The sequence below is a fragment of the Lithobates pipiens genome, unplaced genomic scaffold, assembly GCF_037356315.1.
Source record: "Lithobates pipiens isolate NorthernLeopardFrog02 unplaced genomic scaffold, aLitPip1_a1.2 Scaffold_10, whole genome shotgun sequence".
Classification (NCBI taxonomy): Eukaryota; Metazoa; Chordata; class Amphibia; order Anura; family Ranidae; genus Lithobates; species Lithobates pipiens.
The window spans coordinates 65,891,514-65,919,152 of record NW_027507686.1 but is presented as its reverse complement, the minus strand read 5'-3'; the positions used below and the strand labels follow the sequence as shown (position 1 = coordinate 65,919,152).

Here is a 27,639-nt window from a genome sequence, read left to right as displayed (position 1 = left end):
TTATGTTTGAACCCTTCCTCCATATCTTGCATAGGACCAAGTGGATTGTGTGTTGACAACATCTCTCTTTTCCTGCATCCATTTTTGTAATATGTTGACAATCTTCACTTATCTTTGTTATGGTTTAGTATTTGTTAAAGCTGAATGTCAGGAGTTAACGGTATTGTATACTTACATTAGTCCAGCTTGGTACTACTACACAACCACAGTGATATTCAGCACCTCCAGCAGCCATCAGGTATGAGGAACGTATGCTTCCATTGTGTAAAGCTGGACCATTGTCCAGTGTAATTGGCACTACTACAGTTATAACCGCAATCTCCTGGGTCCTGTTTGGGTTCTTTGCGAGTGGCTTCACTCTGCACACAGACCACAGGGGGTCTCTTGGTTGGCACTGCCACCATTCATAGAATGACTTTCAATGAATAAAGGGTGTTCTCTGATTGGATGATGTGGAGATTATGATGTAACTGCCCCTCCACCCATCTTGTCCAATCAAAGATTGGCTTGTATTCTCTGGAAAAAAAAAAAAAGCACGCTCTATGAATGGCGGTGGTGCCAAGCAAGCGACCCTGTGGTCAAATTCTAGTGGGGAAGCTGCTTGTAGAGATGTGCATAAAGGAATTTTTTTATTTTTTTTATTTCAGATTCTTTTCTTCAGTTGATCATTTCATCATATTCATTATGTTAGAATGATTTGTTTTCACAATTCGTTTTGTATAAATGCAATTTTGTTTTGTTTATTCATTGTTCCAAATTGATTCGTATTACAGAAGTTATTTCGGAAGGCTGGCTATATTCGTTTTAATTTGTTATTTTGGGAGATTACTTATGTACTCTGTTTAGACTGGATGGAGGTGGATCTATCAGACTCTCCTAATCATAACATGGGGAATCATTAGTTATGTTATGATTTGGAGATTCTGATGGATCTACCTCCATCCAACCCAAACACAATAAGTAGGAATCCTTATCTTCTTTCACTTTTATACCTTACTGAATTTATTGCAATATGTTTCCATTTGATATGGAGTGCGTTTTTTAAAAATAATGAAAAATGTTACAGCAGCATAAAACTGAAATGTATCCAAATCAATTCGGGTTATTTTGGATGCTTCAAGCATTAAAGTTCACCTTTTAAATCTGTAAGGTGACCTTACACTGGAACCCCTCCCCATCCCCCCGGTCTCCCTGCACCTGAAGGCGGCGATCACCAGATAGGAGACATCGGGTTGCCGCTTCACTGGTCTGGGGATTCAAAATCCCCAAGGCTTTCTCTTTTTCTCCCCCCGCTAACAGGACGGGCTAGGCAGGTTCTGATTGGTCGGCGGCGTCCATGTGACGGCGTTGACCAATTAGAATGTCTCCTATAAGTACCTTTTTTTTTATGAGGTACGTTTGGGAGATTAAGCCGCAGGGGATTTTAAATCCCCGGACCGGTGAAGCGGCGACATGATGTCTCATAGCGGGTGATCACCGGCTTCAGGTACAGCCAGTCCAGGGGGGTGGGGAGGGGTCCAGTGTAAGTTCACCTTACAGATTTTCTATTAAGGTGAACTTTATCCTTTATCATGTCATCTGAATGAAAGAAATTAATTTATTTCATTATCATTTATTTTGGATTAGTTGAAATACGTTACTATTGTGATTCGAAGATTCATATACCTCCAAAGCTCAGAATAATGACAATTTTGTCTGCGTTTCATTTTGTAACTAAAAGAATTGCACAAGTCTAGCTGCTTGTGTAGAACTGAGCAGAATACAGAATATCAGGGCTACTACTATAGTAGTGCCAACTAATACAGTGATGTCCAGCTTCACCAGCAGCCCCTGGGGTATGGGATATGAATATGGTTTCAAGCAGGACCAATGGAAGCAATACAGACCATTCCTGGAATTCAACTTTGAGTGTCACATTCAACTGCCCTTTTTGTAAAACAACTAGAATGCTATAGAGGATAATTGTTGCTATCTTGTGAAAAGTGGCTGAATGTTTTGGTGAAATCAATCTATCCTTGGCTCTCTACCTGATGTGGAACTATGAAGCATAGCAGGAGTATGCTGTGTTTTGTAGTTCCACCACATAGTATAGGCATGAGTTGCCTGAGGTTATTTTGGTTTCATGTTTGATCCTTTTGCCAGTCTTAGCATTTCTGAATGCTTGGGAAGTCAGTTGTGTTTGTGAGATGACATGTAGTGAATGGCCTGTTGATAGCTCTGCTTTGATGAAACTTATCTAGACAGACAGGACAAGACTCTTAAGAGTCTCAGGAGAAGGCTACAGTAAATACTTCGGCACATGATTTCATGAAGATGTTGCAGAGAGAGTTTCATACTTCTTCTGTAGTCGAAATTCAGTGACAGTTCTGTATTGCACTGACGTCTTTGTAAACCTAACTCGCTATAAATACACATTTTATATTGTTCTCAACATAGAATTGAGCTTCTTTTTAAAGCAATGAGCCGTTGGGTATTTAGTGCAGACCCATGTGGCATTTTCAAATTATTATGTTCTGCAATTCTTCCTAAAGTTTTTTTTCAGAGAGGTTTGACTGTGTATATAATTAACATCCTATTCAGTAATCTGCATGGCTGAGAACGGCCCATGTATGTAAGAGCAATAGCAGCTATAGGGTTTTAGTAAAGGACTCATCCCTCATAATGTCAACTGTGCTTTCATGCTAATCCACTCTTAAGGTCATGCAACCCAAAACTGATGTTTGTATTTTTAATAGATGGTGGAAAATGACATTAGCGTTCAGTACTCTTGTTATAAATATTGTTGGGTATGACGTTCCTGGTCTACATTCCTAATAGTACATTTAGGAGGGGATCCTACTCTCCCTGTTGGGGAATTTATTTTATTTGTGCAACAAACTTGCTAGGTGGGTACAGAACCAGCAGCAGTGGTCTTGAAGATACAAGAATGAAGCAGGTGATTCAAACCAGCAGACTACAGCATACAGAACAAGGCCTCATGCACACGGGGCATTTCTCCTAGACATTTTTCCTCCTGGCAGCAGTGTTTTATATGCCTAAAGCATGTAAACACAACTAGGCACATCAAGCGCTTGGGTGCTAATTCATTTAATTGCCTGGAATAATATTTTATTGTGTCCATTGAAATGAATTAACGCTCAAGCACAAATCGTTAATGTGTGTTTAGACGCTTTTACACATGTCAAGCGTTTTCAATGCCAAACGCTGCTGATCCTGGACGTGCTGGCGATGCTTTTTGTTTTCTTTCTGCCTCTAAACACCTAAGTGTGAATAGACACATAGGCCAGGGTTTCTCAACCTTTTTACTATGGAGGAACCCTAGGCAAAAAGTTTGAGATCTTGGGGAACCCCTGAAGTTATGTTCACATCTACAGCTCATGGAACATTGGTGTGATCAGCGAGCTGTTGATATAACAATTATTTTTTGAAATGGCATTAAAGGATAGAATCCATATTAAAACATACTTGTTTATTGTAAAACTTTTTTTTTTTTCCTGCGTGTATTCTCAATTCTGGGTCATAGATCAGATAAGCAATGTACAAGGGGGCAGCAGAGCAAAGCACAGGAGGTCAGAGGGCATACTACATGGGGGTCAGCATGGCACCTTAGGAGCACCTTACATGGGATCAGAGCACCTTACATGGGTTTAGAGCACATGGGACCAGGGCACAAGGGATCTGGGCAGATAGGACAAGGGTACCTTACATGAGCTCAGGGCAAATAGCAGGGCAGTGGTCATTTAATTTGCAGGAAAGGGGCTGCACATCTACACAAGCAGAGCCGCTTGCTTGTGTAGCTGTGCCTGAGTCAGGCGAGGGGATGAGATCTACCAATCAGCTACTTGTGACTGACAGGTGGATCGCTGCATAAAACCCTGGGGACCTCTCTCGGAACCCCGATTGAGAAACACGGACATAGGCCAACATGGAGGCAGAAACAAAATGTCAGATGTCCCTAACAGCAGCATTAAAAGCGTTCACTGTGCATGAGGCCAAAATCTTTAATGTCTATGAATTGCGTAATATCATTTCCAATTTGCAAGGACCTCTATGAACCAGGAGAATAAACTTCTCATTTTCAAAATGTTGTCATGTTCTTTGATAAGACTTGTAATTGAGGTTGTTATTGGATATTAATAAAATTAATCTGGCTGCATTACAAAAATATGTACATAATTTAATGAAGGGTGAAGACGTAATAATATAGAACACAGTAAAAGTGTATATATAAGGTTACTTTTCTGTTGTACTCTGTGTACTTTTATTGGTATTTGATTTATTAGTATTTCTATGTATTATAAATAATTAGAATTAAATTGTTGCTAGACACAGACCTTATGTGATAGTTAAAGTGGTTGTAAACACACACACACACACACACACACACACACACACACACACACACACACACACACACACACACACACACACACACACACACAAAACCCTGCAAGACAAAAGGCATAATGAGCTAGTAAGCATAGCATACTAGCTCATTATGAAATACTCACCTTAGATCGAAGCCCCCGCAGCGGACCCACTACACAGCTCCGGCTGGTGACATCGGTAACGGCACACTAGCTGAAGCAACGACATGAACGTGCCGTTGTTTCAATGCGCATGTGCCGATGACGTTGGCACATGCTTTTACAGGGGATATTTCCGAAACCGTGCAGGTTTAGGAGATATTTGGGGTAGCTACAGGTAAACCTTTATTATAGGCTTACCTGTAGTAAAAAGTGGATTGTAAGGGTTTACAACCACTTTAACTGAGATTATACAGTTAAACTGACCAAGTTAATAGTGTTATGATGTACATGATTAAGTTCCCATTCACACTTGTGAATGGGGCCATTTGTGATTTGGTGCAGGAGACCCAATGGAGGTTGCCTGCCATTAGCTGTGGGCAGGAAGCTGACAGCTCCACAGCTATTCATGCCCACTCACATGTAAGCACTTAACAGTGATTATCTGCAAATGATTGGCCCTGGATGCATTCGATTTGAAATCTCGTGGCTTTCTCTCCTCTTCTCCCCCGCTGACAGGATGGGCTACGCAGGTTCTGATTGATCAACGCCACCCATGTGATGGCTCAGACCAATTAGAATGTCTCCTACATGTACCTTTTACAAGGTACATTTAGGAGATTAAGCCGCAGGGATTTCATATCTCCAGACTGGTAAAGCGGCTATACAATGTGTCACAGTGGGGGTGGGGGGAGAGGGTCTAAGTGTAAGTTCCCCTTACAGATTTTCTGTAAAGATGAACTTGCCCTTTAAAGTGGAAATTCACTCTCTCAAGCAACAATGATTATTTTTAATCCTCATGCTGCTAGCATTAGTAAATAGATTGGAAAGTATATCATATTTACTTGTTTTTAAACTTTTTTTTTTTCCTTCGGTTACTTCCTGTGTTTTTTGCCCAGGCAAATGATGTCATACATCCTAGGAGTCTTCAGGAGGGTTAACAACTGGTTAACTTTTTTAGTAACCCAGGAGTCTTCAGGAGGGGAGGAGAGGAAGAATGGTTTTCTCAGCTAAGCACACTCTCTTGCATGTGTGCTGAGCTAAGGGCAGATGGATTCCAGGAAGTAAATGCTACATGAATCATTTGCCCTTATTCAAGATGGCCTTGGCCAGAAATGTTTTCAAAGTGATTTCTCAAAGAAATAAAGCCAATAGACATGGATGGGGGAGTTTGCTATGAATTAAATAGTGTTTAAGAATCTTTCTGGCATGTCTATGAAGTGCATCTGATTCCTGTAATGGGAGTCACCACAATCTGGTGAGTAGACTGTGTGGCCACCGATGGTGGTGGATTACCGTTCCCTTGATGTTTGCCAAATACAAGGAGGATTTATCCAGAAGTTTCTGAGAATTTATCAAAATTTTTGAACACTATTTGTTTTTTGATTTTTGTATTTACTGCTTGATATTTCATCACTAAAACACTTTGATGGTTTTGGATGTTTTTTGATTGGACTCTAGCCAAAAGCTACTTATGGTTGTCACCAGGACACAGCATTTCTTATAATTTTGTGATTATCATTTTCTTATTTGCATTTTTGTGATTTGTTTGTTTTTTTAATTGCACTTTAATTAGGAGTGCAGTTTGTAATTAAAGCGGAGCTCCACCCTAAAGTGGAACTTCCGCTCATTGGAACCCCCCCCCCCTCCGGTGCCACAAATGGCACCCTTCAGGGGGGAGGGGGGTGCAGATACCTGTATAATACAGGTATTTGCACCCACTTCCAGCATAGATAGCCGCAGATTCTGCGGGTATTTACACCACTTCCTACGGGGCCCCCGCTGTCTGCTGGGAAACACACGGATCCCAGAGACAGCGGTGGCCATCCTTATTGCGCAGCGTGACTCGTGAAGCCGCAAGGCTTCACTTGCTGATTCCAATACCGAAGATGGCGGGGCAGCACCCGAGAGCCGATCGAGAGATCGGCTTCGGGTGCCGACATCGCGGGCGCGCTGGGCAGGTAAGTGTCCATATTTTAAAAGTCAGCAGCTGCAGTATTTGTAGCTGCTGACTTTTAAAAACTAAAAACGGCCGAAATCCCGCTTTAACTTGTTAATTATTTTCTTATACAATCCCCCTAAGTTGGGGTGTAAATAAAAGTCCAAAATGAAGTAAAAAAACCCGGAAACTATACAAGAGAAAATTCCATGTGAATGTGCCATTTAATTACAAATTAAGGATAGGCACAGTTTAGAAGATTATAATTAATTGAATGGCACATTCACATGGATTTTTGTCATTCTATAGTTTCATTTTGGACACCCCCCCCCCCCCGACATAGGGGGGTTGTATATTTAATTTATTACACACTTGATGAGTTAGCGTCTGTGCACTTATATAGAGGTGTAGCGCTGGATCATTTTTAATTTTTATAACAATTTAGCCTTAAAGTTAAAGTCTGGCAGAAAGCTAGCATTTTCAGAAGGGGAGGTCAGTGATGAAAACCTGAATATTTATCTCAGAACAATCTTCTTTCAAAACGGTAAAAGTTGCGTTGGCAATATGTGAAAGCATTATTTACAGAAAATCATGAATGTTAAATCGTTTGAATCTTTTCTTTAGGACTATTGGAGGGAGAGGAATTTTGCCATTAAAATACTGTAAGCAGTTTGCTGTCTAAAAGGAAGTAATTTACTCTGGATCTTAGAGTGTGTGTGTTATTTTTTTATTTTTTATTTTTTAAGCTCAGTGTAAGAAATCCATGCCATCGTTTTCATCCTAGGAAATCACATTGTTGAAAACTGCATTCATCTGCGATTGTTATCAGCCTGCAAAGTACCCACTATTCTTTGTGTTCTGCTGTATCGTATACCAAAAAAAAAAAAAAAAAAAGTTTTATAAGAGTTAATTAATAATCATTGTGTGTAATGTTCGTAGCACAGATGTACTGTACCTTGTTAGGATTAATTTACATTAATGTATAGAATACAGGCAGATCTCACAAGATGCACTGCTAACTCAAGGTCTTACACATGAGCAGTCCTACCGTGAAGCTGCATAATGCATTCCATTCATAGAGCCTATTATACTAATTATCAGGCACAGTGACCACACAGATGGACCATGAAAATAGAATGGAGGTGTGAACCTGTTCATTGGGAACTCTATAAAAATAGATGTAATTGTGCATGAAAATGTGCTTTGCCACCATTTTATTCATGTTTTAAATGTCCTACAGTGCATGTGAAAATTATATGTATGTCATATCCTTTATAAATAGTTTTATATTTATAAAAAAAAAAAATGGAATGTGCAGGAATATAGTAGATAATGGTACTGTATTAGTGACCTAGCATTAAGAATGTGTTTAGCTATGTCTAACACATTTAGACCTCCCTTGCATGGGCAGTCAGAAAGGGGGGGGGGGGGGGAATGGGCGCCAGGGTTACACTCTCACCCCCTCCCGCCTCCAACCACCCACCTAAAAGATAACATGCAACCAGTTGTTCACATACTGAGGCCATGATTCTTTGCTTTACAGCCATGGCAAATATTGTAGACTCTTGCCTTATAAACAGCAAGCCAAACGCTTGGCTGGTGGTTGTGCCGTGGTATTTACATACAAAATTCCCTTGTGACTGTCCAAAAAATTGAAGGTATTCAAGCGGTAGCAGTATTGACTCCTGAATGCTCGGTAGTCATGCTCTAATGCCCTCTGAATATAGCAATCTACTGCAGATTGCTTTTCAGAGTGGAGGCCAGGGCTGCCGCAGATGTGAACGAGCTCTTAAGCAAAGAAAATTCAGAGATATGGCTTTCAGAACAGAAAATGGATACCAAGTTTGAAGATCAGTAGGTGTTTTAGAATATCTTTGCCACATCTTCAGTACTTAAAGCGTATGTAGACCCAAAAAGACATTTATTTATTTATTTATTTATTTATTTTTAAATATCTTTTAGCTTGCCACCTTATAGATGTGGTGGCTGCATTCGTTTTCAATTTGTAGGCAAGAAAATTTTCAGAAACTGCAAAAAAAACCTGTTGATCTTTCCAGAGATGCATTGAACTTGTCACATGCTGTGAGTAAAAAAAAAAAACCAAAAAACAAATGCCTCGTACACACAACCGGACTTTCCAGCAGAAAAGGTCTGAGGGAATCATTCCATCGGCTATTACGATCGTATGTGGGCTTCGTTTGAATTTTTGAAGAAAAAACTCGGATGGACGGAGAAATAGAACATGTTTCAAATCTGTTTGATGGAATCAAAACTGTTCGTCTGTATGCTGGTCCGACGGACCAAATACGACGCAAGGGCAGCTATTGGCTACTGGCTATTGAACTTCCTTTTGTAGTCCCCTCGTACTTCATCACTTTCAAAACAAATGGACTTTGGTCAGTTTGCGCGTGGGCAAGTCCAGTCGGAATTCTGTCGGACCTTTTCTGCTGGAAAGTCCGGTCGTGTGTACGCGGCATAAAAAATCGTATTTATTGTGGTAACTTCTAGTCCTATCAATCTACCATCTAATAGAGATGAACAACAGCAGATATGTTAGATGTCCAGTTTGGCTGACAACCATGGCTGCCCCCGTAGCTACAGTGGAGTCAAAAAAGCATAAAATAAGCTTGAAGGGATAGGAAGTGTGTTGTTCACATATTACCAAGGTAAAAATATAAAAATTGAGGGGGGAAAAAAAAAAACCTGAAAAGGAAGACTAATGCAGTGAACATGAGTGACCTCTCTAAAATGAATAGTCTGACCACAGTGCAGTCTGTAATGCCCTTACTTTGGGTTGTGTCTCAGGAAGCCCAAAAACCTGATGTTCTGATGTGCAAGCCTCAGTTTACCATGAATTGTTCAAGGTGATGGATGATTCAGTGGCTGTAGTTGGTGGGTCAGAACTTGACATTTGCCAAAAAAATCTCAGCACTGGGGCTGGTTGTTACTTTGAAATTTTGATTTTCTTGATAAAAGTCGAGGTGACGGGGGGACTCACTTTTGTTTTGTCAAAGACGTTGGCAGCAAAGTTAGGATTAGACTCCTGGATCCCTGAAGACCTTGTACAAGAGTGTGTTCAGGTACCTAAGCATACCTGCATTGCTGATAGCCTGTTACTTTAAGTTTTCTGAGATAAAAGGTTCACTGGTCTGACAGAGAGGAAAGCAGTGCCTTCCATATTATATCACTGAAAAAGAAAATCCATATATAACCACAATGCATATTTTAAGGGATTGTTCTAGTAAAATGTAACTAAATGCATCTAAACTGCACTTATTTTGTTCATCTGTCTATGGTACTTGTTTATGCATTTTTTTTTTTATTTGGCATATGGTCTTTCTGTGTGTGCTTGATGATTGTACTGATTGTCATCTCCTAATATACTAATGTACTTTTATGACATTCTGCATATAAGTTTTGATACTTTAAAGCCCAACTAAATTTTTTACCGTATTTGCCGGCATATAAGACGACCCCCCTAATTTTACAGGTTTTTAAGATGTTTTGCCCGTACTCACCGTTTAAGATGACTTGACCCCCACCCCCCCCCCTTCCGAGGCTTCCGACAATTCATATCCTCCTCCTTCGTTCTTGCTGGAGCCATTTCCTTCTTCCTTCTTGCTGATGCTGGAGCCAATCACGGCAAGCAATGTATTAATGAATACAAAGCCTGCTTTGATTGGCAGAGGCTGTAACATCATCAGCCCGGGCCTCTCTGACTCTCAAAGCCAATCCGAGCAGGCAACTGTGTGTAGCCTACTCGGATTGGCAGAGGTTGTTACTCCAATCCGAGCAGGCTCTGTATTCATTTGAATAAATCGCTCACTGGAATTGGCTCAACGGTATATACTGTGTGTAGCCGAAGCTACATACAGTATTACCACACATCCAGAAGACATCCCAGCAGCTGACCCGGCGTATAAGACGACCCCTGCTTTTTGGACAGTTTTTTTTTTAAGTGTGAAAGGTCGTCTTATACGCCGGAAAATACGGTAGTTTTAGGAACCATGACACAGGGGAAAAAAAAACCTGTCAGTCTGTGACCCCATTGCAAAGTCAACGCACCGATTTCTCCTTCCTTCTTGTCAAGACATGGTTGTGTATTTAGTTGTTTGATGTTCTGACCATGGAATTTTGTAAATCAAAGGAAGAATGTATGGAGATTGTACACAGCAGATTGTAATGCGTCTGTGGCTAGCTTAACAATGAACCTGCTTACAGATGGGAAGAGAAGGATACCTTCATTAATGTACTGCTGCTCCTTTGTCATCCTATCAGAGGATGGGGTGTGTCCTGGAATAAGTTATATGAACTGTAGTGTAGTCTACAGGATGCTTCAGCAAATGGAATCTCACCAGCACATCATATGCTAAAGCTCTTTAAAGCTGAGTTCCGTCAATTTTTTTTTTTTTTTAAGTCAGTAGTTATAAATACTGCAGCTGACTTTTTTAAAAATAAGCCTTACTTGCCTGTCCAGGGTGTCTGCGATGTCCTCACCCAAAGCCAACCTGTCCCATGGCTCCGGGTGCAGGGGTTGGCATCTTTAGTAAGGGAATCAGGAAGTCATGCCTCGCGGCTTCACAGCCTGGTTTCCTACTGTGCATGCGCGATGTTTGGGTGCCCAGTTTGAATTATCATCACAGACGGCAGTAAAAACAAGAGGTTGTGTTTTTTGTGTACCCTCCTCACTCCTGCAAAGACAGGAGGTATACACATGCAGAAGCCGGGATGCAAAGTAATCACCCTTGTCAGCTTCAATGAGCAGTACTGCCTGCCAAATATGACCCACGCAAGTGAATAGAAGTGCCCCAACACTACCACGCAACCTTGTGCAATGCCCGTTGCTGGTGTGTGCTTTTAGGGGTTTAAACAGGCAGTGAGGAGGTGACATAACGCTTCTTCACTGCTTGTCAGATAGCCTCTGAAAAGAAATCCACACCACTGATCACTCTTCACAAGGCTAATGCTAGTTTTAAATGAGTCCTAAAAGAAGCTTAAACTGTTCTTATTAAAAAGCTGTGTCCAGAGCATACAATGCACTAGTGAGAGTGGATTTGATGAAGATTTCTGCAAATTCTTAACATCCTCTTTATACCTACCACATGTCTGAGTGAAAATTGATATAGCTTGGCAAGTAAAATAGTTCACTTTTTTTTTTTTTTTTTCTTTTTGGGCTTTATCAAACATTTACTGAGACACATGGCTTTTACATCGTATATATATATATATTTATAACCTGCATCACTGTTGGATATTAAAAAAAAAAATTCTAGTCCTGTGTATATATTATGCAATTATTACAGCATAGCCAAAGATTGGGCTGCACAATACATGTGTTACGCAGGTTCTGTCTCAGATGATGGCTGCTGCTTGTCACTTTATTAGTATGGAAATATGGAGTGTATACAAGGGAGCAGGGATGTGGGCACAGAGATGATGAAGAGGGATGAGTGGTAGAGAGAGTGGGATGGGGTAGGAAAAGGACAGATCGGGGAGAGTCTCGTTAGCCAGCTGTCAGGAGATAAATTGCATCTATCATTGCTGTGCCACTGACATCCATTACTGCTGGGACAGATCTTCACATAGCATCACCTCCCCGGAGACTGTCACTGTATGACTCTATTCCCAAATAACGTCCTTTTTTCATATAACCATGCTGTATGTAAATACATTGCACATGAAGATGATTACTTTAACTGATGCATATCAACAGTTTAATTAAAGTTGGCCCTTGAATTTCACATTTCATTGCTGTATGATTTCATTTAATTTGACCTGTCACCATGAATTAGCAGCTTCTGAAGTTATAGGCTAAAAGCACATTCTTGTTTTCATCCTGTTTTTCTTCCAATGGGTGATTTATTTTTTATTTATTTTTTAAATAACATGGAGCCACTTTTACGTGGATGCATCCAGAAATGACGAATATTTCTTAGATTTCAGGCTACATTGGCACTGTTTCACAAAGCTGCGCTTTTGTTACTCTTCTCCTTTCTCGTCTCGATAATTTGGTACCTTTTTCAAAGGCAGTACCTTCTTTATTTTTATCTATATTCTAAGTGTCAGCAATTTTTTTTTTCTCAACATTCATTTAAATGGTATGTATTTGAAGTTTGATCCATACAGCTCTGCCTATTGAGGCGGGGAGTGCAGCTGGATGTGAACCATACAGTTTACAAGGGTATAACATGTAGAAAAAGCAACATTACCCTCTAAATATTCAACTCTTGTCACAGTAGAGGAAAAAAAATTGCTAAACCAACTTTTTCTTGAACAAAGACTTTGAAGTGTAAGTCTATAATTACCTGCTTGCCTACTCTTGACACAAAATACCCCCCCCCCCCACCCACCCCAATCGGCACCATACTTACTTGAATTTTGCAGTCTTGGTCCCACTTTTCTGGTTTCATTTTTAGTCCTGAATATCCTTGAGGTCCTCCTATATATTGCACTTACAAACATCCAGGAGGCAGGTCACTGAACTTGAGCAGTTCTGAAAAGTGGGCAAATATTGCAAAGTCTAGATGTGCAAAGGTAGTGGAGACATATCCCAACAGACTAAAGGATATAATTAAAGAAAAGGGTGGTTCAACAAAATACTGACACAAGGGGGTGATTCTTTTTCCAACTCCAGGTTTTTTTTCTGACATGTTAGTGTTATATCTGTCACTTGGATGTTATAAGTTGCACTTGGTAAATATAGCTTGGTAAAACAAAAACTGTGTCTGTCTATCTTCATTTCAGGCTGCAAAGCAACAAAGTGTGATTATTTTAAAGGGGGCAGTTTTTTTTTTTTTTTTTTTTTAATCAAATAATTTTTATTTTTTATAGTTCTACAAACAAAAAAACTATATCAACTAAATTACAAAATATCAGAAATGATCAAATATATATACATAGACCAAACAAACCTTGCACCTCTCGTATTAAAGTGGCATTCTCATATAATAGCCAAAACATAATAGGATCATAAATACAATTTACTTAACCAATTAAAGTGATTGTAAACCCTTACAGACCACTTTTTCCTACAGGTAAGCCTTACCTGTAGGTCCACAAAATATCACCTAAACCTACACAGTTTAGGAGATATTTGCAAAGGACAGGCACCGCAGACAGCGGTGTGCAGGTGCACTGAGCGTGCCGTTGCTAACGGCGATCATGCCGTGATACCCGGAAGGAAGATGGGTGCTTTGTGGAAGAGGGAATGGCGGTGATATTGCAGGCTCCTGTGTCAGGTAAGTGACACATAATGGGCTACTATGCGATGTATAGTTGCCCATTATGCTTTACCTTTGCAGGGAAACAAAGTGGAAGTAAAACGCATCAGGGTTTACTTCCTCTTTAAGCTCCCCTGATATCAATCATCAGACTATCGTAGCTTCCTCCCTGCAGCTTCAGCTTATCTTTCTTTCACATATGTATTTATTTTCTTCTCATCTACTCCATCTTCTACTCCACTTCCTTCTGCCTCAGCACCTTACTCCCATCTATCTCCATTGATTTTACTCCTCTCTACTAGATAAACCATCGTAAAGTTCGTTACTAGGTCCTATCCACCATGACCATATTTTACCAAACTTTTGGGGTGTACCTCTGAGTTTTTCTCTTTTAAGTATTTAGTTATGTTTCTTTACCCATTGTTTGTGTTGGAGGATCAGCAGAAGTTAATTTTTGTAGGATGACTTTACGTGCTTAATATAAAGATCTTGTCCACATAGTGTACATCTGTACAGGTAATGCTCCATCGGGTATTATTCCCAATAGTGTGAGTTTGGGCGTCCCTGTTATCTCAGTAAGGCATAGTATATTTAAAGTTGTGAATATTTTTTTTCCCAATAAAAGATGGAGCTTCAGACATTGCTAAAGCATGAGGATAAGTGAACCATTAAATAAAGAGCATCGTGGACATAACAATGTTTTTTCCCCAAGCATGGAGTTTTTGTGGGGTGTAATGAGCCCTATGTATAATAAAAAGCTGAGATCGCCTTTGAGAGGGATATCTTGAGAAGTGTTTCCAGGGCCAGTGTCCAATCCACCTCATCTAGATCCTCTATATCATCTTGCATCCGGACAAAACTATTTTTATGTTTTTCAGTGTTCTCTACTTGTAGGTTGAAATAAAGATCTCCTATTAATCCTGGTTTCCTACAGGCAGTCAAGGTTGCTTTTGTTAATACTTTAGAGTGTTAATACTGTAATTTAATTTTTAAGCTTTGAGTTTGTAATACATTACATATTTGAAGATATAGGTAAAAGTTTTTTTATTCGTTAACTGATAATGGTCCTTTAATTCATTAAAAGACAGTAAGACATCCCCTTCATAAAGCTGGTACTAAAATGTTATATCCGACTTTTTCCAATCTAAGAATTCCGAGAGTCCACTCAGTTCACAAAGACACAAGTTATCCCATATGGGCATATGTTTTGTATACCCTCTGTGCTGAGAGATATTTTGCACTGCTTTTCCAAATCCTATGGATCAAGTTGAATGTATGGAACCCCCTTTTATTATAAAAATGGTGAGCTGCTATTAATTCAATCAGAGGATATTTTTTGAATTGGGATGCTATTTTCTTCTGTGTAGGGTCTTCCATATCTACTACCTCCCATCCGTGCCAATGCTGTAGTTGTGATGCGATAAAATATAATTAGATTAGATTATATTTTATCGCATTGCAGTATGAACTTTGATACAGTATTTACAGAGCTTTCCGCAAGCTTTGTTAAATCTATTAAATACCATCCAGCTCCAGTTTGTAATTGTTTCACACAAATCCTAATAGGAGTGCTGAATGTCATTTTAAACAAGCTGTTGGCAAGCTTCATCACTTCTTGAAGCTTGTTAAAGGCCTGCTGAAGCCTGCTAGCAGCTTGCTTAAAGTGGAGTTCTGCTTAAAGTAAATAAAATTAAGTCAGCAGTTACAAACACTGCAGCTGCTAACTTTTAATAATCCGACACTTACCTGTCCAGGGTCCAGCGATGCGGGGGAACGAAGCCCAGCTTGTATCCCCCTACTCTTTGCAGCTCCAGCATAGTCACTGTGGACACCTGGTTGTGGCTTCACAGCTGGGCATGCACTGCGCATACGTGGGTGCCGTGACTGGCCAGTCAATTATCTGGGATCTGTGACGTGTCCCAGATGATTGCCGACAGGGAGGGGGGAGAGATGATCTCCCTTCCGGTGCCACGGTGTGCCGGGAGGAAGTGGGAGCTGGGACCCTCTAAAAGGGTATCCGCCCCCCCCCCAAAAAAAAATGACATGCCAAATGTGCCATGTCAGGGGGTCACCTACCCTTAAAGCAGAAATTCCATTTTTGGGTGGAACTCCACTTTAACCACTTTCAGACAAGACCAATTTGCTGGTCAAAGACCAGACCACTTTTTGCGATTCGGCACTGCGTCGCTTTAACTGACAATTGCGCGGTCGTGCGACGTGGCTCCCAAACAAAATTGACGTCCTTTTTTTCCCACAAATAGAGCTTTATTTTGGTGGTATTTTATCACCCCTGCGGTTTTTATTTTTTGCGCTATAAACAAAAATAGAGCGACAATTTTGAAAAAAACGCATTATTTTTTACTTTTTGTTATAATAAATATCCCCCAAAAATATATAAAAAAAACATTTTTTTCCCTCAGTTTAGGCCGATACGTATTCTTCTACATATTTTTGGTAAAAAAAATCTCTATAAGCGATTATTGATTGGTTTGCGCAAAAGTTATAGCGTTTACAAAATAGGGATAGTTTTATAGCATTTTTATTAATCTTTTTTTTTTTTTTTTTTTTTTTTTTTTTTTTTTTTTATTGTGACTGCGACATTGTGGGGGACCCATCGGACATTTTTGACACATTTTTGGGACCATTGTCATTTATACAGTAATCACTGCTATATAAATGCAGTGATTCCTGTGTAAATGACACTGACAGTGAAGGGGTTAACCAGTGGGTGGCAGTGTAGGGGTTAAGTGTTCCTAGGGGTGTGTTACTAACTGGGGGGGGGGGGTTGGGCTTTCATTTAGTGAACACTGATCTCTGCTCCAATCACATGGAGCAGAGATCAGCGTCACTAGTTGCTAGGCAGAATGGAGAAATGCTGTTTACACAGCATTTCCTCCATTCAGCCATCCCGTGAGACGATCGCGGGTATGCCCGTGGCGATCGGGTCCCGCGACCGGACTCACGGGGGTCCTGACCAGGCTTCATCAGACAGCTTTCTGCCTGTACCTGTTGTGAGAACTCACTGGACACAACCACTCCCTTTTCTTTTTTTGAAGGGCTTTTCTTGCCCAATTGTGTAAAAAGAAAGTTCAAAGTTCCATAAATTAAAATCAAGAGGGTTCCCTCACATTTGGTTTCAGCATTTCCATCCAAAGAAATCTACATTAACACAGCTCCCAACTGTCCCTGATTTGGAGGGACTGCCCCTGATTTAGAACAATGTCCCTCTGTTCCTCATTCCACCTCATTTGTCCCTCATTTTGGTCTGATCTGTATAGATTTATATAAAATGCATGTTTTATCTATCAAAGTGTTTTCCAGCACTAAACATTTCATCTGATTTCTAAATTGCTGCATTTGTAAATTCCAAAAGCCAATATAAAGAAATAGTAGTGGTAATAAAAAGCACTTGTGGCTTTAACCAATCTTGTTATTTGTACAATTCTACTTTTAAGGGTGGTGTGGCAAAGGGCTGTGTCCTATGCCTGCATACTTTTGCTGATAGGTGTCCCTCATTCCCATCTCAAAAAGTTGGGAGGTATGCTTTAAGCCTCCTCGCTTACATACACATGGAGTACTCTTGCTCTGGTCCTTCATCTCTAACATATCTACCATTTTCATATACAACTCTGTGAGCATACCAAGCAGCCCCTTGCTAGTCTGGCTCCCACCTGTCATGCCTACATAGAGCCCTCCTGACTCCTGGGCAAAAACCTCCTCTGTCTGTCAGGGTGGGCACCAGTTAGGTATCCCTTAAAAGCCCAGCAAACACCTTTCAGTTAGTGTGCTGGTGGTTCTCAAAACATGGACCCAGAATTGGAAATTTCATCTCACCCAGATCTCTAAGGAATCTCCAAACTCCAGGTCCCAAACCTGCTTTTACCAACAGATGAGAAAACTGTAAAGTCAGTTTCAAATTCCCTGGGGCCCCTCAACCTGCCTGGATGAGAATCCTGGGTCATGAACTCTTTTAACACCGTGGCAGGCCACAGAACTGCCACACCGTGTACAGGCTTTCTGTTTGAAAGCTGTGGGAAGTGTCAATGAACTACCTTATCAGCTCATCAGCACTGGTAATTCATTGAGAGCTACAAGCCCTCAGGACAGACAGGACTTGTAGTTCATTCACAAATCCCTGTAAATGAATGACGTGGCTGTGTGGATGTAGCAGGGGTGCTACATCAGTAACGTTAGATGTTACACCCTAAATACAGATGTATCATATAACTTGTTATTAAAGGGGAACTTAGCCTTTAAAGCAGAACAATGGTCTGCCATCAAAAAGAATTTATGCAGATTTGCACTTAAAGTTTTCACTTCGTCTTCTTGTCCCATAAATATCTATTGATCTCATCAGATAAGTCCATCTAATGTAGCCTCCTATGATGGTGGGGCAATAATCCTGCACTACCCCATAATTCAGAGCAGAGCTGCCACTCCTATGTAGTCTGTACCTGCTAGCGCTACTGGCTAATTAACAGCCTGTAGCTTTTCAATCAGGACCTGACACACCTAATTCAGCCCACTGGTTTCTGGATTAACACCACTGCCTCTGTTGCTGAAACCCTCCCACTGTGAGCTGCAGTGTCTGGGAAGAGGAGCATGGGAGACCCAAACGATGATAGATTTGGCTCAGGGAAGTAAAGGAAGTTTTTTGTTTACTTTATAAGTCTTGTGCATCCCATAATGGATTTGGAACGTGTTTGGGTTGTCATACCGGAGCTTTTAGATGTACTTTAACCTTAACTCAACCCCATGAATCTATAACTCAGCCTAAATTCTAAAGCCCCATACACACGGCCGAATGTCGGGAGATATCGGCCGGTAAAAAAACAACAACATTCGGCCCCATGTGTGTGTCTGTCCGACAGAAGCAGCAGCTGACCGACTCTCAATCAGCGATCTCAGCCAATGGCGGAGAGCGCTAATTGGAGTGTTCTGACGGGAGGGCCGTCCCACTGTCAGAACACAACAGCTCAGTGGGGGAGATTGCTATACTAACTTTGCATAGTTAGTACAGCGGCTCCGACCAGAGCTGACAGGTTTTTTCCCACTGGGTTGAATGAAAAAAAACACCTAGTGTGTACCAGGCTTAACCCTTCAGGTCATCCATAATCCTATCAACAAATAATTACAGTGAAGACTATGTAGATTTTAGCGGGGATTTTTATAGCAGTATAGGAAATACTAAAATTTGGCCTTGTTATACAATGCATGCAATATTTTGTTTAAATCTTCACCAAATGTCTGTATTGAATGCAACCGATGTCCTCCAGTGTACTCACTATAGCTTTACTATAATATATTGCTTGTAGATTTGTGATAACTCCAGTAATAGACATCACTATACCAATTCCCCTTTGCTGCCTCTGGTTCTCTGGTTTCACATCCTAGGGACAGCTGTTGGTGTCCTGTTATTTTTATCATCGCTAGTACAAGTACTAGCTTATGTAAAGTGACCTATGCCATTCCTTTTGCTATACTATCTAACAGTACTGCGCACAGGAGGCTAAAACTGTATGTAAAAATCAGCTTTGCTTTCAAGAGTATGATCTGGCATGCTTCTCAACAGTAAGTCTGGTCAGATTCAATGACATTGTGCCTCCTTTCCCAATTTGGTTAGATTTTTTTTTTCTAGTTAAATCCAGTACCTAGTCTTGAGACAAACGTGTTCATGGAAAGTAACCAAAGGTCAATACTAGGGGTAATCAGAGCTAAGTGTTAAAATGAGAGCACACGTAGTCAGGATCATTGCAGGAAAAGTGCCAGTGAGGTCAGTAACTAAGGCCAATCTAAAACATAGCTGGGAGTCACACCTATTAGCTAACATGTTAGAATGAGCAGCCTAAAAAGGGAAGCTCAGTCAATCAGGATGCATGCTGACGCCCACTTACATGCAGATCTGCTTAGCTTCTGCAGGTGGGCATGGCTCCTAAGTGCATAAAGTGAATACTGGTAAATGTATGTGGATACGGCAAGAAATTTAGATTGCAAGAGGACCCAGCAGTGTGAGCTAAAATGCTGCAAGATGCAGGAAGCACCCTAGAGGACATCTGAGCCAAAGTAGAAATGCAAGAAGGATTAGCTAGCAAGGGCCGATCTGCATCCAGCCACCAAACAGCAGTTGTGATGTGGTGTGCTGATTGCCTGAGCAGTGATTCTCAGGGGGTTCATTACTCCATATCACAGAAAATGGTAGCCAACAGTCACTCCATGATAGCAACATTGGATCACCATGGAGTACATTCCAAATACCATGTTAACAACTTGTAAAATGTGTGTTTTGTCCTTCATTCATTGACAGACACAGTGCTCTATTATTGAGAATCATAGTTAAATCGCCCCCTACAGGAGTAGGACACTAGGCAGAAAAAAGACTCTGCTACGCAGTCCTAGGTGATATACACCCCCCTCTCTGCTATAGGCCTTCAGTTTTTTTCTGCCTAGTCAGGAGATCTCTGGTCCTGGCAATTTTTTGTTTTTGCTTTTTTAAACTGCTTTTTTTCTTTTGGAATGTTTCCTGTGAGATCAACAATCAGCTGCTGGGCTGGGCAACGAGCTGGACACTAAGACCCAATGGTCTCCCCAGTCTGGCCAGGGAGCGCATGCAGACCGCAGCTACGAGCTAGGTCGGTCCACGACATATCCCCACTGGACGTGTGGGGTAGCCCTAGAGCAGGTGGCAGAGGTCGCCGCTTTCTGTTGCGGGCATCCGCCTTCCTTCCTCAGCTCTGCTTGGCCGGTTCCTCCCGCAGACCTGTGCATTCGCGGTGGGTGACCTAAAATGTAGGCTGCATGGTCACGCCGGATGCCTCTCCCAGAGGGATGGCTCTGTGGGGCCCTTTGGAGGGTTGTTTAAGTGGTCCCTCCATAGGCGCCCGCTGTAAGGGTCCTTAGTGGATGCCCCCTGTGAGGGGCCTCCGCCAATGCCCCTGTGAAGGGTCTAGTGGTGCCCCCTGTACAGGCATCCGTAGGCATCTCCTGTGCAGGGTCTCAGACAGTGCCTCCTGTGCGGGGTTTTCCGTAGCCGCCCCTTGTGCGATGTCTCAGCCAGTGCCCCCTGTGAGGAGCCTTGGTTAGCACCCCCCTGTGCAGGGCTTCGTCTGACGTCCCATGTGTGGGACCTATGGCAGCGGATTTCTCAGGCTGTGGCCCCCTGAGTTCTTTGCATTTTCACAGGTGTCGCTTAGGCATGTAAGCTAGTACATGCCGTCGTGGATGTGGCCCACCTTGTGGGATTTGTGGCCACACTCCCTGTCCTGTCAGTGAGGTTGTTCTTCCACAACTGCAGTGACGCACAAAAAGGTGCTAGCTGTCACTTTTGTTACATCTGTATGGGAAACTTTAAAGCTGGAGGATGCGGCTGAGGTGCCGTCCCCTTGGCACCTATAAACTGTCTCGCATGGCAAAAGCATTATCTTTTCCCCTATATTTTGGAATATTTATTCGTAAAGACTGGGAGTTTCCAAAGCGCCCCTTTGTGGTTCCAAAGACACTTCGCTGTGAGGTAGACCTTTGTGGGGTCCCGCCTTAAAGAGAGGACTGCTCCACCAGTAATGGATCCCCATCTCTAGGTTGCGAAAGGGCGACCATGATTCTGGTAGATGAGTCTCTGGCTTTTTAAGGATTTGGCTGACATACCTGAAGGGGGAGCAGATTCCCTCTGCATTCTCTGAGTTGGCGGACCAGTTGGTCTGGGGGCTGCAGTTTGTATGTGTTGCCTCTTGAATGCAGTTCCCCTGGTTGATGAGCTCTCTGTTTCTGCAGTGGTGCGTAGATGTATATTGTGGCTTAAGTGTTGGTCTGCGGACTGGGCTTCTAAAAAAGCTTACCTTTTTCAAGGCAATTTTCTGTTTGGGGCTACCCTGGATGACATCCATTACAAGTCTCAAGTATACATCACTTCCACAGTCTGAAATGGGGGGAAAAGGGTCTCGTAGCGAATGAGTTCCTTCTTCTCGGCACACAATGGACCTGGTCTGGCGAGCCGAGAGCGGGGCTCCCCAGACCCACAGACGAGGCCCCTTCAGCATGAAGGTGCGCCCTCACCTATGTCCTAGTGTTCCAGCCTTTAACCCATGTAAAGGTTTTTTTTCCTTCGAATAGGTGTCTGTCACTGGACTGTTGGCAGTTCTCCTTGGGGCTGTGCAAGCCCTGTTGCTTTGGGGTGTCCTTGTCCCAGTGGGTACAGAATGTCAGAATGGAGTACATTTGCACGGTGGTGGCATCCCTTCATCATGGGGACGTTCTGGCCTCTGTCAACATCACGGATGCTTATTTACGCACTCCAATATGTGCCCAACACCAACACTTCATCCGTTTTACTGTGGGAGAAGAACATTATCAGCTTGCGGTGTTGACCTTTGGTCTCGCATCCACTCCTTATGTATTCACAAAGGTGTTGGCCCCAGTTCTGGCGTGGTAACATCAGCGGGGATTGCGGTCCTGGACTACCTGGATGACCTTCTTCTGCGAGCAGAGTCCTCGACTACCCTGAGGGGTGACGTAGCTTGCTATACAGACAATATATTTCAGTTGGCTTCTATACTACCTGAAGTCTGCTCTGGCTCCTTCCAGAAAATTGGATTATCTGTGCCTGACACACTCTGATTACTCTAGCCAGAGTGTTTCTTCCTCTTGACAAACTCCAGAAGTTGCATGCTGTGCTTCAACTACTGTTGTCTAGCAGGTGGGCCTCCCTGCGGTCCTGCATGTGGGTGTTGGGCCTGATGGTATCTACCTTTTTGAGGCGGTTCCATAGGAGCTCCCTTCAAGTGATATCCTGGCATAAGTGCCCAAGGTCTCTGGGCTATCAGGTTTGGCTGAGCCAGAAAACTGGGGGTCCCTGATCTGATGGCTCCTTGGGGCCGGTATAGTCGGATCTATGCCTTTTCTTCTCTCAATGTTCTGTTGTGGCTTCTGCGCAGGATCAAAGCCAAAGGGATTCCGGTCATTCTAGTGGGCCCAGGTGGCCTTGGTCGGTCTTGGTATGCCAACCTGGTGCGCCTGGTCGCTGATGTCCCTTGGTGACTGCCTCCTCAAGGAGGTTCTACTATCCCAAGGGCCGGTATTCCATCCTGATTCAGTCGCTGGTTTTGAAGGCCTGGCTGTTATGAGCCAGGTGCTGAAGTTACGATGCTGCTGAAGGCTAGGAAGCCTTCCTCTAGGAAGATTTACCACTGGATGTGGATGGCATACATATCCTGGTGTAAGGCGCTTGGCATTTACCCTCGTTCTTTCTCGGTGGCTCAGATTTCGACCTTCCCTTTATGGGGGTGTTGAGCAGAACTTGGCCTTGAGTACCATCAAGGGCCAGGTGTCGGCCTTTGTGGTTTTCTTGGGCATCTCCTGGTCTTGCACTCCTTGGGGCGTACTTTTAATCAAGGGGTTCAATATCTGCCTCCTCCAGTGCGGTCTCTTCTACCGCCATAGGATCTGCTCTACAAGAGCCTCCCTTTGAAAATATTCGGGAGGTTCCTCTGCTTGCTCTGTCCCAGAAGGTGGCTTTTTTTTGGTTTCTATCACCTCTGCTCACAGAGTGTCGGAACTATAGGCATTACCATGTCATACTTCTTACCTGGTGATCCACAAAGATGAAGTGGTTCTTCGCCCTTGTTCCGGGTTCGCTCCTCTGATTCCTTTTGACTAAGGACTTTGTATTGCCTTCCCTGTGTCCCAAGTCAAAATGTCCTAAGGGTTTTACCTTACATGCCCTGGATGTGTTTGGGCAATTCGGGTGTATTTGGCAGTCATAGGGTCTTTTCAGAGATCAGACTTTTTGATCACGGATGGGCCAAAAAAGGGCTGTCTGCTTCTTCTGCAACCTTTTTAGATGAATCAGACAGTCGATGGCTCTGGCCTGTTCTATCAGGGTTTGGGTTCCTCCTTTCCCTGTTACGTTGCATTCTACTTTGCTGCTTACTGCTTCTTGGGCCTTCCATCATCAGGTGTCACCTGTGCTGGTTTGCAAGTCGGCTACTTGGTCGTCAGTGTACACTTTTGCAAAATTCTACAATGTGGATGTGCTGGCATCTGAGGATGCTTCTTTTGGCCACAAAGTGTTGCGGGCTGCTGATTAGGGGGTCTAATCGATCTTAGAGGTGTATTGTTCAGGTTGTGCTACAGTTCTGTGTTGAGCTCCTGTTACCTGGTTGGCTCTTGTTAGCCTTGAGATTTTTCGTTGTCCCACGCCTCATTTTTGGCACTGCTTTTGGGACGTCCCTATGGTTCTGAATAATAGAGCACTGTGTCTGTCAATGAACTCAGAAAAAATGGGATTTTTGTCTTCTCTTAAAATCCATTTCTCTGAGTTTATTGACAGACACAGCTCCCACCCCTCTTATGGAGTTTTGATGCTTCTGACACTGCTTGTTACTAAACTGAAGGCCTATAGAAGAGAGGGGGGTCATAGGACTACCCATAGGCGTAGGCAGGTGTTTTTTTTTCCTGCCTAGTGTCCTACTCCTGTAGGGGGGCGATATAACCCTATGGTTCTGAACAATGGAGCGCTGTGTCTCTCAATGAACTCAGAGAAACTGATTTTTCGGTAAGTCAAAAATCACATTTTGTTTTCTTACCAGTATGTTTTTTTTTTTTTTTTAGTTGAGGAGCCAAAGATTATATGTGAGGCATACAAAATGTAGTAGATTCCCTGTTTTTTTTAATTGTGTGCTTCTCAGTTGTATCTTATTATTTTTATTTTTTGTGACAAAGTCCAGAATAGTGTGACAACTTTGTGAAAAAAAGTTTCACAGCCCCATGAAAATCTTGTCTTTCTGTCCAAATATATATATATTTTTTTATCTTTTCAGAACTTTACACTGATAAGGATCACAGAATTGCTCTGCCCATAATTATATTCATAGGATTCTGCCAAGCTGCATTTCTTATACAGACTTCTAAACTTAATCTTATTAGTTTGTAGACATAACCTAAGGTTACTGTTATACTGAACATTTCCCAGTACTAAACATGCTAAATGTCTGGATTTTAGTATTAAAAGGAAATCATATTTTGTAAGTGCTCAGTTAACTTGTATTATTTCTAAATAAAACTAAACTGGTTTCATGCAAAGTAATAATTGTAATAGTAGATTACCATGCATGGTTCTTTTGGCTATGCTAATGTTAGGTTGACTTAAGTTCACCCACCACACATGTACAGTCTGATTGTACAATATCCTTTAGATCTTCCAACAGCTACTGTATGAAGTGCAAGTATCTGCCTTATTGGATAGCTGAATTAGATCTAAAAAGTACATCATTTTGGTAAAAAATGCATAGTCTGATTGTAACGTGTAGTGACCATTAGACAGCCATTTGCCTGTATCTCCATAATGAGCAGCAGAACCCATCCTGGTACTTGGGACTTCACTCTTCCCCATAGAAAAGTAATTTGCAGGAAGATCTTGCGGTATATATATATATATATATATATATATATATATATATATATATATTGGTCTGCTATACTGCATACAAGGACAGGCACTCTGTCTGTCTCTATATGCCAAGTTAGATTAGGTCTTGATTACCTCTGGTTGTCTACAAACTGTAGGTAATTATTTTAGAATTTTGGTGCAGATTATTCTTTTTGAATTTGCAGCAGATTGAGGCAGTTCTTAACAGCGCCACTGTTAAGTGGTGCTATTAAGAAATTCCTGAATCTGCCACATGTCAGCAAAGTTACTGAAAATGGCAGTAGAGATTTTTTAAATCTGACACAGGCCATTTTAAATGTCATAATACCATAAAACTGTTGGTAGTGCTTTATTGAATGCCCCCAGTTGTGTGAATATTTACTCCTACTATCCAATCATGTGAAAAGCGGATCTCTGTTTACTTATCTCATATGCATCTGATTGGATAACTGAAATGAATATTTACACAACTTATTGTGTGAACAGTCTTGACTTCTTTTGTAAACCAGTCTTTCTTTTGCTCAGGCAACATGCAACCATCTTTCTTTTCTCTTATTTTTGAACCCAACCACACATGTAACACAAACGGCATAGAAAGCATGGTGGTTTATTTTAAGCCTTGGCAAAAAAATGTGTGGTTAAAGTGTAGGAGTCTGTTGGGTAGGATCTTATCCTCAATCAGCTCCAGGAGATGTTCTTGCACTAAAAAGAACAAGCTGGATATGAATGCAAGGAAAGAGATTTATGTTTAAAGTACTTCTGAATGGTGTATTTTTATTTCTATTTAGTACCAGATGTCTCTTAATTTGCACATACATTTTCGCTCTACATAAATAATATTATTTACAGTAGCCCGACTGAGTTCTTCCTTAGGGACGGGCGAAGTATAAAGCAGATTGATGACTGGAGATTAGAACTTTGCTTTGCTTCGTTTTATTGTACTACTTGCCTTCTTCCCTCAGTTGCAAACTAGGGGACCTGAAATGTGAGAAGCGACTGTAATTTTTTTTGTTTGCCAAGTCAGCTCCATAATTGTACAACATGTACTCTTTGTAAAAGTGATCATTTAGTTATGAATGGACTTGTTTGTACTGGAAGTTTGAAAAGATGTGCATGGTTGTGGATGAGAATATTCATCTACATTTTTAAAATAATTAGCAGGTTTTGAATGGGTAAAGGTATTGTATTGAAAACCTGGTTATAAATATCTTTGTAAGATTTTGTAAGGTTCCAGATAGCAGTCACAGCTTGGAGGCTAAATATAAGTGTATAAGAAGATTGAATACTCTCATTATTCAAATATCCAATAATTACGTTTTTTGAATGCATGGCTGAATATATTATTCAACATAAATCTGAGTGCTTTGCTATCAATAAGAGCAGGGTAGACATTATTTATATAAAATGTCTGAGAAGTCATGTCACAGAGGTAGAAAATTACACATAAGACCACCAACTTAAAAACAGAATTTTGCTCTTCGCGGGGTCCTACTGTCTGTAATTATCTGCTGAGGGTAATTTTAAGTGCAACTCCAACCAAAACTCTCTTATTTTCTATTTAGTGGATTAAAGTTCAGTTGGGAAAGGATGCAACCTATATTAGGTAAAATAGCTCTTAGCTGTTAGGAGAGCTGCCTGTGCCTCAGTTGAGCAGATTTCTTCTCCTGCTCCAATGACCAGGGACTAGAAACCAATGGGAAAGCCTCCTCATTATAGACAATCGTTTCTAAACCTGGCCCACTCTTTCCAAAACTAGAAGAAAAAACGATTTCTCTGAAGTTTCACTTAAAACACAGTTACAATATGATCAATGGTACACTTGTTCCACTTAAAACTACATTCAGCAACAAATACAAATGCAATACTACCTGGTACTATAGTACACATTCAGAGATATCTGAATAGACTCCCTTGGCTGATTTACATTCTTTGAAAGTTACTCTTCTGATATTACTTTCATAAACACAAGCATATAATTACCCAACACTTCTAAGGAACAACTTTGCATGATACTGTATCTTAATCTTGAGAAATGGGGAAAAAGGTAAAAGCGCCCACAGTGCCACATCCGTATATATCAAGGGGAACAAAGGGGGAAGATACCAAATGGTTACCAACAGGTCAGACTTTTAAGGCATGGAAACAAATGAGAAGATAGCGAAAAAATATTTATTTATTAATGAAAAAATACATGATGTCATAAGTGTTCAAAATAGATTAAAAATCATATAAAATGATACATTTTGTACATTGAGCCCTTGTGCGTCGCATCTACGTGTTTCGCCATAAAGGCTTCCCCAGGACATGGAAGAAAGGTTCAAAGACGTAGCAACAGAACAGGATAAATCTCACTGTCTTCAGATGGGCTACATCTCAAAGTACAAATGTCACAGCAACCGGAACACATCCAAATATGTGGAGAGTGTCTGCCAAGCTATAGCACGGTAAACAGCACGTTGCACGTTCTGATAACAATAAAGATAATTAATGGTGGCTTATATCAGGGGCGAATTAAATCTCGTGTCACAATATAGC

The 27,639-nt window shown here is 41.5% G+C and overlaps 1 protein-coding gene across 2 annotated transcripts in view; it reads left to right on the top strand.

Moving 5' to 3' along the window:
* Positions 1–27,639, top strand: part of MACROD1 (mono-ADP ribosylhydrolase 1) — a 1,237,218-nt gene that overhangs the window by 14,142 nt on the left and 1,195,437 nt on the right. The window lies entirely within an intron of this gene.